This window comes from Gracilinanus agilis, chromosome 1 (genome assembly GCF_016433145.1).
Source record: "Gracilinanus agilis isolate LMUSP501 chromosome 1, AgileGrace, whole genome shotgun sequence".
Lineage (NCBI taxonomy): Eukaryota > Metazoa > Chordata > Mammalia > Didelphimorphia > Didelphidae > Gracilinanus > Gracilinanus agilis.
The window spans coordinates 493,839,300-493,850,268 of record NC_058130.1 but is presented as its reverse complement, the minus strand read 5'-3'; positions in this window follow the sequence as shown (position 1 = coordinate 493,850,268).

Genomic DNA, 10,969 nt, shown 5'->3' with positions numbered 1-10,969 from the left:
ATACCTTTTTGGGGACAGATAGCTCAGCCCAAATATCCCCTCTTTTAGGAAACTTTCCCTAATCCCAGCTGGAAACGATTTCTCCCAATTCTCATAGCACTTGTGGTCTCTACCAATCATTTGCAATTTATCACAGTTCTTGAGTTGTTAATTACTTATTTATGCTTTTTACCTCTTCCAAGACTAGAAACTCCTTGAAAACAAGGAATTTCTTTATCTTTATATTTAACTGAAATCCAAGTACTGTTTTTTCTTTTTTTTCCTTTTCTTTTTAACCCTTACCTTCCATCTTTTTTTTAATAATTTTTATTTTTTAGAAAAGTTATCATAGTTATATGATTCATGTTCTTACTTTCCCTTTCACCCACCCCACCCCCGCCTCCTTCCCCACCCCCCCCATAGCCGATGCGCATTTCCACTGGTTTTAACATGTGTGATTAATCAAGACCTATTTCCAAATTGTTGATAGTTGCATTGGTGTGGTAGTTTCCAGTCTACACCCCCAATCATGTCTGCCTCAACCCATATGTTCAAGCAGTTGCTTTTCTTCTGTGTTTCCACTCCTGCTGTTCTTCCTCTGAATGTGGGTAGCATCTTTACCATAAATCCCTCAGAATTGTCCTGGGTCATTGTATTACTGCTGGTACAGAGGACCATTACATTCGATTTTACCACAGTGTATCAGTCTCTATGTACAATGTTCTTCTGACTCTGCTCCTTTCACTCTGCATCAATTCCTGAAGGTCTTTCCAGTTCACATGGAATTCCTCCAGATTATTATTCCTTTGAGCACAGTAGTATTCCATCACCAGCATGTACCATAATTTGTTCAGCCATTCCCCAAATGACAGGCATACCCTTGTTTTCCAGTTTTTTGCCACCACAAAAAGCATGGCTATAAATAGTTTCATACAAGTCTGTTTATCTATGATCTCTTTGGGGTACAAATCCAACAATGGTATGGCTGGATCAAAGGGCAGGCATTCTTTTATAGCCCTTTGAGCATAGTTCCAAATTGCCAGCCAGAATGGTTGGATCATTTCACAACTCCACCAGCAATGCATTAATGTCCCAATTTGGCCACATCCCCTCCAACATTCATTACTCTCTCCTACTATCATTTTAGCCAATCTTACCTTCCATCTTTGAAACAATACTATGTATTGGTTTCAAGGCAGAAGATTGGTAAGGGGTAGGCAAAAAATAAGTGACTTGCTCAGGGTCACCCAACTAGGAAGTGTCTGAGGCCAGATTTGAACCTAGGACCTCCCATCTCTAGGCCCGGTTCTCAATCCACTGAGCTACCCAGAATGCCTGTTTTTTTTTTCTTCTTTTAAATAAAAGAAGTCAGAACTTAACAAACAACAAATAAAATGAACATTTCTATTTATAAAAGAGAACATAGAAGAATGAGTATGAAATCTTGAATCTTTCTCTTGCTTTTTCCATGTAAGTCCAATATAACTTCAACAAATAACTTTCTTTTTTTCTAAATAGAATTTATAACAAATAACTTTCAAAGCTGTCCTGCTTATTTGTATTTCAGGATTTCCTTTTGTTCTCTTCTGATGCATTGTGTTTTGTACACATAAGTATTTAATAAATGTTGTATCACTGTAATTTTTTTTAAGAACAACAATGACCTTTTTTTTTTTTAATAGGAAAAAAGCTTTGTTTTACACCAATTGAAGGGCTATCCTTATCCCTTATGGGTGGGAGCAATGGGTGTGGCACTGAATTTAGAACTTCAGGTTCAAGTCCTGTCTCATACATTAGCTGTTTGATCCTGGACCATCTTTCTTATCTTTAAAATGAGATGGCTAGCGCTCTTTGTGGTGGCAAAAAATTGGAAAATAAGGGGATGCCCTTTGATTAGGGAATGGCTAAACAAATTGGGTATCTGTTGGTGATGGAATACTATTGTGCTAAAAGGAATAATGAACTGAAGGAATTCCAAGTGAACTGGAAAGAGTAAAAGGAGCAGAACCAGGAGAACCTTATACACAGAGACAGATACACTGTGGTATAATCAAATGTAATGGACTTTTGTACTAGCAACAATGCAATGATCCAGGACAATTCTGAGGGACTTATGAGAAAGAACACTATCCACATCCAGAGAAAGAACTGTGGGAGCAGAAACACAGAAGAAAAACATTTGCTTGATCACATGAGTGGATGGGGATATGTTCAGGGATGTAGACTTTAAATGATCACCCTAGTGCAACTATCAATAATATGGAAATAGGTCTTGATCAATGACACATGTAAAACCCAGTGGAATTGCACGTTGGCTATGAGAGAGGGATGGGAGGAGTGAAGAGAAAGAACCATAAATCATGTAACCATGGAAAAATTCTCTTAATCAATTAAATAAAATTTAAGAAAATAAAAAATAAAATGAGATGGCTGGGCTCAGTGGCTTCTAGGGTCTTTATTAGCTCTGAATCTATGGTCCTATGATCTTTCCTAGTGTGATATGGAGTTCTCCAGAAGATGCCTCTCTTCCACCCTTAAGGATCACACAACAAGGAGGGAAATAAGGCATCTAGATGTGAAAACATGAACAATACAAGTTTCTACCCTGTGTTAAAAGATTATTGAATAGGGTAGGATACCATATAAGATAGGCTTAATATCTTTACATGAGAGCAAAATGGGGCAGTAGCCTTAGAGTCCCTAATTTTGTGAGTTCCAAAGCTCCATTTTGCTTTACAAATCCTGCTATAAATTTTCAGTAAGAAAAGATAATGAGGAATTTGGAGAAGGATAGGAAGATCTGCATAAACTGATAATAGGCCAGGAAAATTCTTCAACAATGTCAACAAAAAGATCAATAAAAGGAAGTGGAACTTTGAAGAATGAATAATGATCCCAGAGAACAGACAATGCTAGTCCTTCTTTCAACAAATGTACCATTCAGAAAAAAATGTTACATACCTTGGCAATAGTCACCATGGCAGTTGTTTTAAATTAACCATTTTCCTTCATTATGAGGTAGCACTAAATTCTACAGCTTGAGTTGGGTAACAGTAGGATTGGGGAACTATCCAAAAATGACTGTGATATAAAAACAAAAGGTACTAAACAAATGGATTTTTAAAAATATTTAATGAATTAGGCATAATGATTTCCCTTAGAGAAAGGTTCTTGAAACTCTGTGATCCCAGGACTCCATTGACTCTTACTCTGCTTGGAAGCTATTGATGGAGAGTCCACTTCCAAGTGGAGCATTCAGGGAAGGTTTTATGGAGAAGGTGAAACCTATCTAAATTGTCCTTCAAAACTAAAAAAAAATTTAACGGATGAAGTTAGGTATAGAAGAAGTGGGAGAAGTTTGAATTCGTCCTGGCCACAAAGGATACTGTGACAGCAGGTTCACCAGAATTATTTCTTGAGTCAGCTTACAAGGATATTCTAATCAAATATTAGCTGAAGAAAGAACAAAACAATCTTAAATTGCTTTTCTGACTAACCATTTGGTTTTGAGCTGAGCTTTTAGGATCTCCCACTTAAACTATCCCCAACCACTTTAGGATTGGTCCCTAGCGTCTATATTTCAGGTCTGTAAGGCCAAATCTTAAATGTTTTATTTTATGTTATTATAAATTATACCTTATTATGTACATATTATTTGATATTTATATAATATAAAATATTACATGTTATATAGAAAATATATATTTATATATGTATGAGTGATATATTTATGTGAATAATATGCTACATAAAATATTATATAAATATTCATATTTTACCAACTTATATAAGTATTTGTATTGGTTAGAAAATCTTGAACCCTTGGACTCTATCTTCCAGAATTCTTTCCTCATCCTCAAATTCCTTTTCCTTTTTTGTTTACATGCATCTTTACATTATTGTTTATATAGTTCTGTAACTCCTCCCTCTCTCTCTCTCTCTCTTTTCTTGTGAACACAGCTGGGTTAGCACCCCTCTTACTCTAGCCTTTTTGTTAATAAAATCTTTATAAATATAATACTTGAAGTATTTTGGATATTAATTTTAATTCTCACATATTGATATGATATTATTATATTTTACACATTTTTACAACTTATACATGATTTCTCTTGGGGGACCTGGGGAGCCCATCCTACCATAACTCTACTGAAATAATGGCCAGTGTAAAGCAACTTCCTAGTAAGCATCACTGCTCTGAACATGACTAACCTGAACTCCAGAAAAAAAGTTTTGTAGCAACCAATAACTAAAAGAAAGGTAAAAATACACTGACTAAAGAATAGTTGGATAAATTATGATACAGATCAGTAATGGAAGAATAAAATGTTGAATTGAAGAATTCAGAGAAATTTGGAAAAACTCGTCCAAATAAGAGAGTCAAGGAAGGAAAAACAAGAATAATTTACACAATGACCACAGTAATACTATACAAGAAAACAATATGGAAAAAATGTTACAATGACCAGTTGTGGCGTCAGAGGACTAACAAAGAAATGTACTTCTTGCCTTTCAATGGAGGAGTAGTGGACCATAGATGTGGAATGAATGTTCTTTTGTTAGACATGACCTATATGTTGATTTATTTTGCTCAAGTATAATTCTTTATTATAATAAAGGTCACTCCTATAGAGGTTGGGTGGGAATGTGGGGTGTTAAGGACTATAGTCTTTTTTTTAAACAGGAAAAAAGCTTTGTCTTACACACACTGAAAAACTAGCCTTAGGTGTAGGAGCAATGGCACCGGATTGGACAGGTTCAAGGTCTTCCTTACACACTAACTAACCTTGAACAGACTTTTTTATCTTTAAAATGAAAGGGCTGGACTCAGTGACTCCTAGGGTCTTTTTCAGCTCAAAATCTATGATTGTTTCTAGTGTGATTTGGGGGGTACCCAGGAGGCCTCCCCTTAAGGAGTATACAATATAGGCTGGGAAATAAGGCATATAGATATGAAAATATGAATAATACATGTTTCTACATATATGTTAAATGGATTGTAAAGAGCTTCACAAAAAGTTAGAGGCCACATCTTATTCATTTAGTACAACACCTTAGCTACAATAAACAATAAATGTTTTTTGGGGGCGCAGCTAGATAGTTTAGTGGATTGAGAGCCAAGCCTAGAGAGAGGAAGTCCTAGATTGAAATCTGTCTATATGACCTTGGGCAGGTCACTTAACCACCATCATCTAGCCCTTACCAATCTGCTGCCTTGGAACCAATATTTAGTATTGATTCTAAGATGAAAGATAATAAGATTTTTTTAAAGTGTTTTTTAATTAAATTGCCATAACATATCTCCCCTATCTGCTTTCTACCAATATGCTCCAAATTTTGGTTTTGGCCATCAATTGTAATCTGAGGACAAACTCAGCAGAACAGTGTAGTGAAAAGAACCTTGGACTTATTGGTAGAAGACCTGGGCTCCAGGCCTGGTTCTGTTACTTATTAGCTATGTGATCTTCCTAAAGAGAGCCTGTAAAAAATTCTGATTGGATCCTATGATTTCTGAAGTCCTTCTAGCTCTAGTGACTCCAGGGCTTTACGCTTGGAGAGGCTCATGGCAAGAAAGTAGGTCACAAGAGGGTGAGTTGTTTTGACTCCAGAATTTCATGAAGACCCACCATTAATGTTTGGTGGGAGCACTCCCATGGATGGCAATCATGGATCTTTAGAGGAAGGAAATCCTTCATTCCTCCAGCTTAAGGTCCTGTATCCTGTCAAAACTTAGAATATCCTTGGAAAGGGGAGCATTTCAAGCCATTTACAATCATTTACACATTAGTGTGGATTAGTTTATCAGGTCTTTTCCAAAATTGACAGCAAGGTGTGGGCAAGGACACATGGGAAAGGAGTCCCAAACAACTGAATTTTGAGGGGAAAGAGGGAGATGTCAAGCATGGGCACCTTCTCCAAGAAATGTAATGACTTAAGATGAAGTAATGATCCTCCAGATTGGGGAAAAAGGGGATAATGCAGTGGTACAATTAATACCATAACAAGATCTAGCCACCTGAGCATCAGGTTCAGAAATGTGTGTGGCCAGAATGACAAGAGATCTGGAGATGATTGCCTGACAAAACTGAAGATAATTAACCTGGATAAGAGGAGATTTTAGGGGGCCAGGACCTCTGTCCTCAAACATTGGAGGCTGATGTCATGTAGAAAGATTTGCTTTGTTTAGCTTGGCCCTGGAGGGCAGAATGAGGACAGATGAGATTAAACTGCAAAGATTTCACCTGAATACAGGGGGAAATTGCATAATCCTGTGTTCTCTAAGAGAAATGGACTATCTCATGATTTGAAAAAATAAGAGCTTGTCAGGGATTCATGATTTGAGCAGAGGATTATTCTGGATGACTTCTGAGATTCTCTTAATTTCTGAGGTTCTACAATTGCATAGAGTTGGGTCCAAAACTCAAGTGCTGAAAACAATTCATTTGTCATTTAAAGATAAGAAAAAGAATGGGGGCAGCTGGGTTGCTCAGTGGACTGAGAGCCAGGTCTAGAGATGGGAGGTCCTAGTTTAAATCTGACCTCAGATACTTCCTTTTTGTGTGATCCTGGTCAAATTACTTAACCCCCATTGCCTAGCCCTTACCGCTCTTTTGCCTTGGAACCAATAAACAGTACTGATTCTAAGAAGGAAGGTAAGGGTTTGAAAAAATAAAATAAAATAAGATAAAGATAAGAAGAGTGAAATGAGTAGAAGCAAGAGAAATTCAGATACAGCTACAGAATTAACATGTGAAGAATAACTTGGGAATGTCTACCTCCAAAGAAAGAACTGATAAATAGAAACATGAAAGACATAATTTATGTACTTTTTTTAAATCAATTGATGCCTTGTATGGTGCATAGAGGAAAGAGGGAGGTGCCTGGGAATTAATTTTTTACAGTATAAATAAAGAAAAAATTTAAAAGATAATAATAGTAGTTAGCATATGTGTGCATATATATGTATTTATATATATCACTTGAAGGTTGGCAAAGCACTTTACACATGTTATGCCATTTTATCCAAGATGAACATGCAGCATGTTATATTATTTATATTATTTTTTGGCATATTATATTTTGAAATGAATTCTGGAGTTTTCTTTGTGGAAACTTTTGAGATTTGGGCCTTGGAAGTAGAAGGATAGAAACACAACTCAGGTCTCTAGGAAGTAAGCATAGACTTTGTCCCCCAAGCCCAAGTAAGATATGATCTCCCTAGGGATCCTATAATCCCTATAATCTCCTAAGAATCAGTATATTCCAAAAGAACACGTGTTGGAGACTGCCACCATTACATAATATATTCTATTTTGCAATTTGGTTTTAGATAAGTTACTTTTTTCTGTTCCCCAGTCCAATTTAGTTCTTGGAAGGATTTCATTATAATGCTGCTTTACATACCTTAGCAACAGACTATCACAGGCTGGGGGGTTTCAGCAGTAGAGCTGACTGAATGGGCTGTTCTTGGACATCTTTGTGCCAGGCACCGGGCACATACTCTTTTCTTCTTTCTTTCCCCTCCACCCAGAACATAAGACCTTGTCAAATGCTTTACTATAATCTAGGTAAGCTGAATTTGTAGTTTTTCCAAGGAAAGATAAGGCCGAGGACAAGCAAGCTTTCCATCAGTCCGAAGTGGCAAAATATGATTGCTGCCCCACTGGCCTGAGCTCTGAAATTTCCTAACCTGAGTTTGGACTCAGTCTTGGAAGTTCTGATGGTTCAATGGTTCAGTGATGGAAGAATGAGTCTCCACTTTCATCAGAGATTCTTGCCCTGCTTATTCCTCTACTGAGTGACTAGAAACTGGAAATGAGACCTTGTTCTGCTTCTATGGTCTGAAGCCCACCACTGCTGGGGGAGCGTAAATGTCCACTCATCAGTGTGCCCTGGATCTACAATCTAGAACTGCCAGTTTGTATCTGATCCCAACATTGTGTCCTATGGGTCTAGGAGCTCATCCTGGTTCATAGCCTTTCCCTGGACTCTACTGTGGGCTCTGCACCAGCCTCTGTCCTCAGTGTCTCAGATCTCTATGTCTCTCTCCCTATGCCAACCAAAGCTGGAAAAAATGACATTGCAACTTTTTCTTGGATTTCCCCATCAAGATTCAATCCAATGAGTTTTCTAGGTCTGTCTGGAGGAGATTTTTTGTTTTGATTTGTTTGGGAGGGAAGGGGAAAAGAACTCCTTGCTTCACTATCTCTTGCTACTCCACCATCTTGGCTCTCCATCATTGTTTCTTTCTTTTTTTTAAACTCTCACCTTCTGTCTTAGAATCAATACTAAGTATTGGTTCCAAGGCAGAAGAGTGGTAAGGGCTAGGCAACAGGGGGTAAATAACTTGTCCAGGGTCATACAGTTAGGAAGCTATTTGAGACCAGATTTGAACCCAGAAACTCCCATCTCTAGTCCTGGCTCTCAATCTGGTTCAAATCTCATCTCAGACACTAATGGTGTGACTGGTCGAATGACAACCTATTTGCCTGTGTTTCTTTATATGTAAGATGGGGATAAAAATAGCACCAATCTTTTAGGGTTTTTGTAAGAACCAAATGAGATGATTATTGTAAAGTACTGAGCATAGTTTCTGACCCATAGTAAACATATTATGTTGTTGTTGTTTAGTCATGTCTGACTCTGTGACTTTGTGGACCAGTAACTATCCATGGAGTTTTTTTTGGGCAAAGATACTGGAGTGGATTGCCATTTCCTTCTCTAGTTTTTTGCAGGTAGGGCTCAGGTGACTTGCCAGGTCACAAATGGAATAAGTATCTGAGGTCAGATTTGAACTCTGGTCTTTCTGACTCTAGGTCCAGACTCTATCCACTGTGCCACTTAGCTGCCCCTATGCAAATGTTAGCCTTCATTTATTCTTGATTTCCTCGTATAAATTATTCATAATGTCATCCTTATTTCCACCTCCTAAAATCCCTAACTTCTTTCATAGCTTAATCCGTGTTGGTTAAGACATGGCACACATGCCCTGGGGTGCTGGAGAGGGCTCCATTCCCTCACTTGGACCAAGCCTGAGGACATTTTTTTGCAGACTCTGCCCAGGGCAAGCACTTCCTCCCTTTACTCTCTGGGGTAATTGAGGGGAAGGAAGAGGTGGGAGCTCACAAGCAGCTTGAAGGTGCAGTTTGGATATAAGATCTCTAAAAGATTCACCAGTGCTGGCTTAGATGGTGTGCCTACCTCCTAAGGGAAACCTTTCTTGATCACTTTAAGTATTTGTGTTCTCTTCCTCCTCAAATTCTCATTTACTTATTTGTTTCAATATTGTTTTTTCCAGTAGAATGTAAGCTCCTTGGAGGCAGGAATTATTTTTCCTTTGGTCTCTTTTCCACCTATTGAAATCTCTACCTTTCTTCAAGAGCTACCTTAAATTCCAAGATTCTAAAGATTTCCTGTCAAGATAATTATTGGACACTGAGATCCCTTCTCGAGCTGAGCTACATGTTTGCCTAAAATATTATTTTATGGAGAACTAAACTAGGCAAATGGTCACATGAAGATCCAAAGAAGCAGCACAAGGACATTCTCAGGGTCTCTCTGAAGAACTTAAGAATGGATTGTGAGACATGGGAGACTCTGACACATCAGAGGCACTCTATCAGCAAAGCAAAATTTCAGTAGTTCCAAAGAAATAAGAGACATAAATTTAGAGACATCTTCATTCCAAATGTTCATATGGCCTATTTGTGCCTGACTTTTTAAGCCCATGTTGGTCTGATCAGCTACAGTCTGCACATTGACCCCAGCATAATGATGTCATTTTGGTCCTCTTTGAGTATGAAGGGCAACCACTAACCAGTCTCAAATACCACCTCCTCCTGGAAGTCTTCTCTCATCCTTCCTTTCTTCAAAGATCTTCTAGCCCTTTGGGGAAACTTTTGCACTGATTCCTCTCTTCCTTTTTCTATTCTTATTTGTGTTCCATTTTTATCCTTACATTAAGGTTGGAAATTCTTTGAGGATAGGGTCAATATTAGTTTTCACTCCGTATCAATCCTGAAACCTAGCACTGTGCCTTGCACATAAGATGTTTAATAAATGTTGAATCATACCCAGTTCTACAAGTTAATGTGAAAAGTAGAAATAGGGTTGTCTACCAATTAGGGATTGGCTAAACAAGTCGTGGTATATGATTGTAATGGAATACTATTTTGTGCCATAAAAAAACAATGAACAAGAGAATCACAAAAAAGTCCCCGAAAGACATATATGAAGTGACACAAAGTGAAGTGAGCAGAACCAGGAAATTTTTGTACATAGTAACAGCAATAAAGTACAATGATCAACTGTGAATGACAACTATTATCAGCTGGCAACCTCAAGGGACTTGTGATGAAGAAGGCTATCTACCATTATAGAAGAATTGATGGAATCTGAATGTAGATTGAAGCATACCATTTTTCACGTTTTTTTCTCCGTGATTTTTTTTCTAGTGTAAATGATATGTGTCTTCTTTTACAACATGATGAACATAGAAATATGCATTATATGATGATACATATCATTATCTGTCATCTTTGGGAAGGGAGTGAGGTAGGAGGAGGGAAAGAGAACGTAGATCACAAAATATCAGGAAACAATTATTAAAAAATCGTGTCAACATAAAGAAAAAGTAGAAATAGGAGCAACTAGGTGGTTCAGTGGATAGAGAACCAGGTCTGGAGTCAGGAGGAACTGGGCTCAAATATGGCCTCAGACACTTCCTACCTGCATGATCCTAGGCAAGTCACTTAACCTTTTGCCTAGCCCTTGCCTTTCTGTCTTAGAGTTGTTACTAAGACAAAAAGTAAGAGTTAAGAAAAAAAAAGTAGAACTAAAAAGTTCCATTATTGATAATACATGTTCTTTTTCTTGGGTCTGTTTTGTTGTGCTTTATGTTTGTCATCAAAGTTGGCCCCAACTGCTGGGTGGATAACCCACTTCCTTCAATGTCTTTCTGAGCTAATGTTCCAGAATACATCATGTTAAT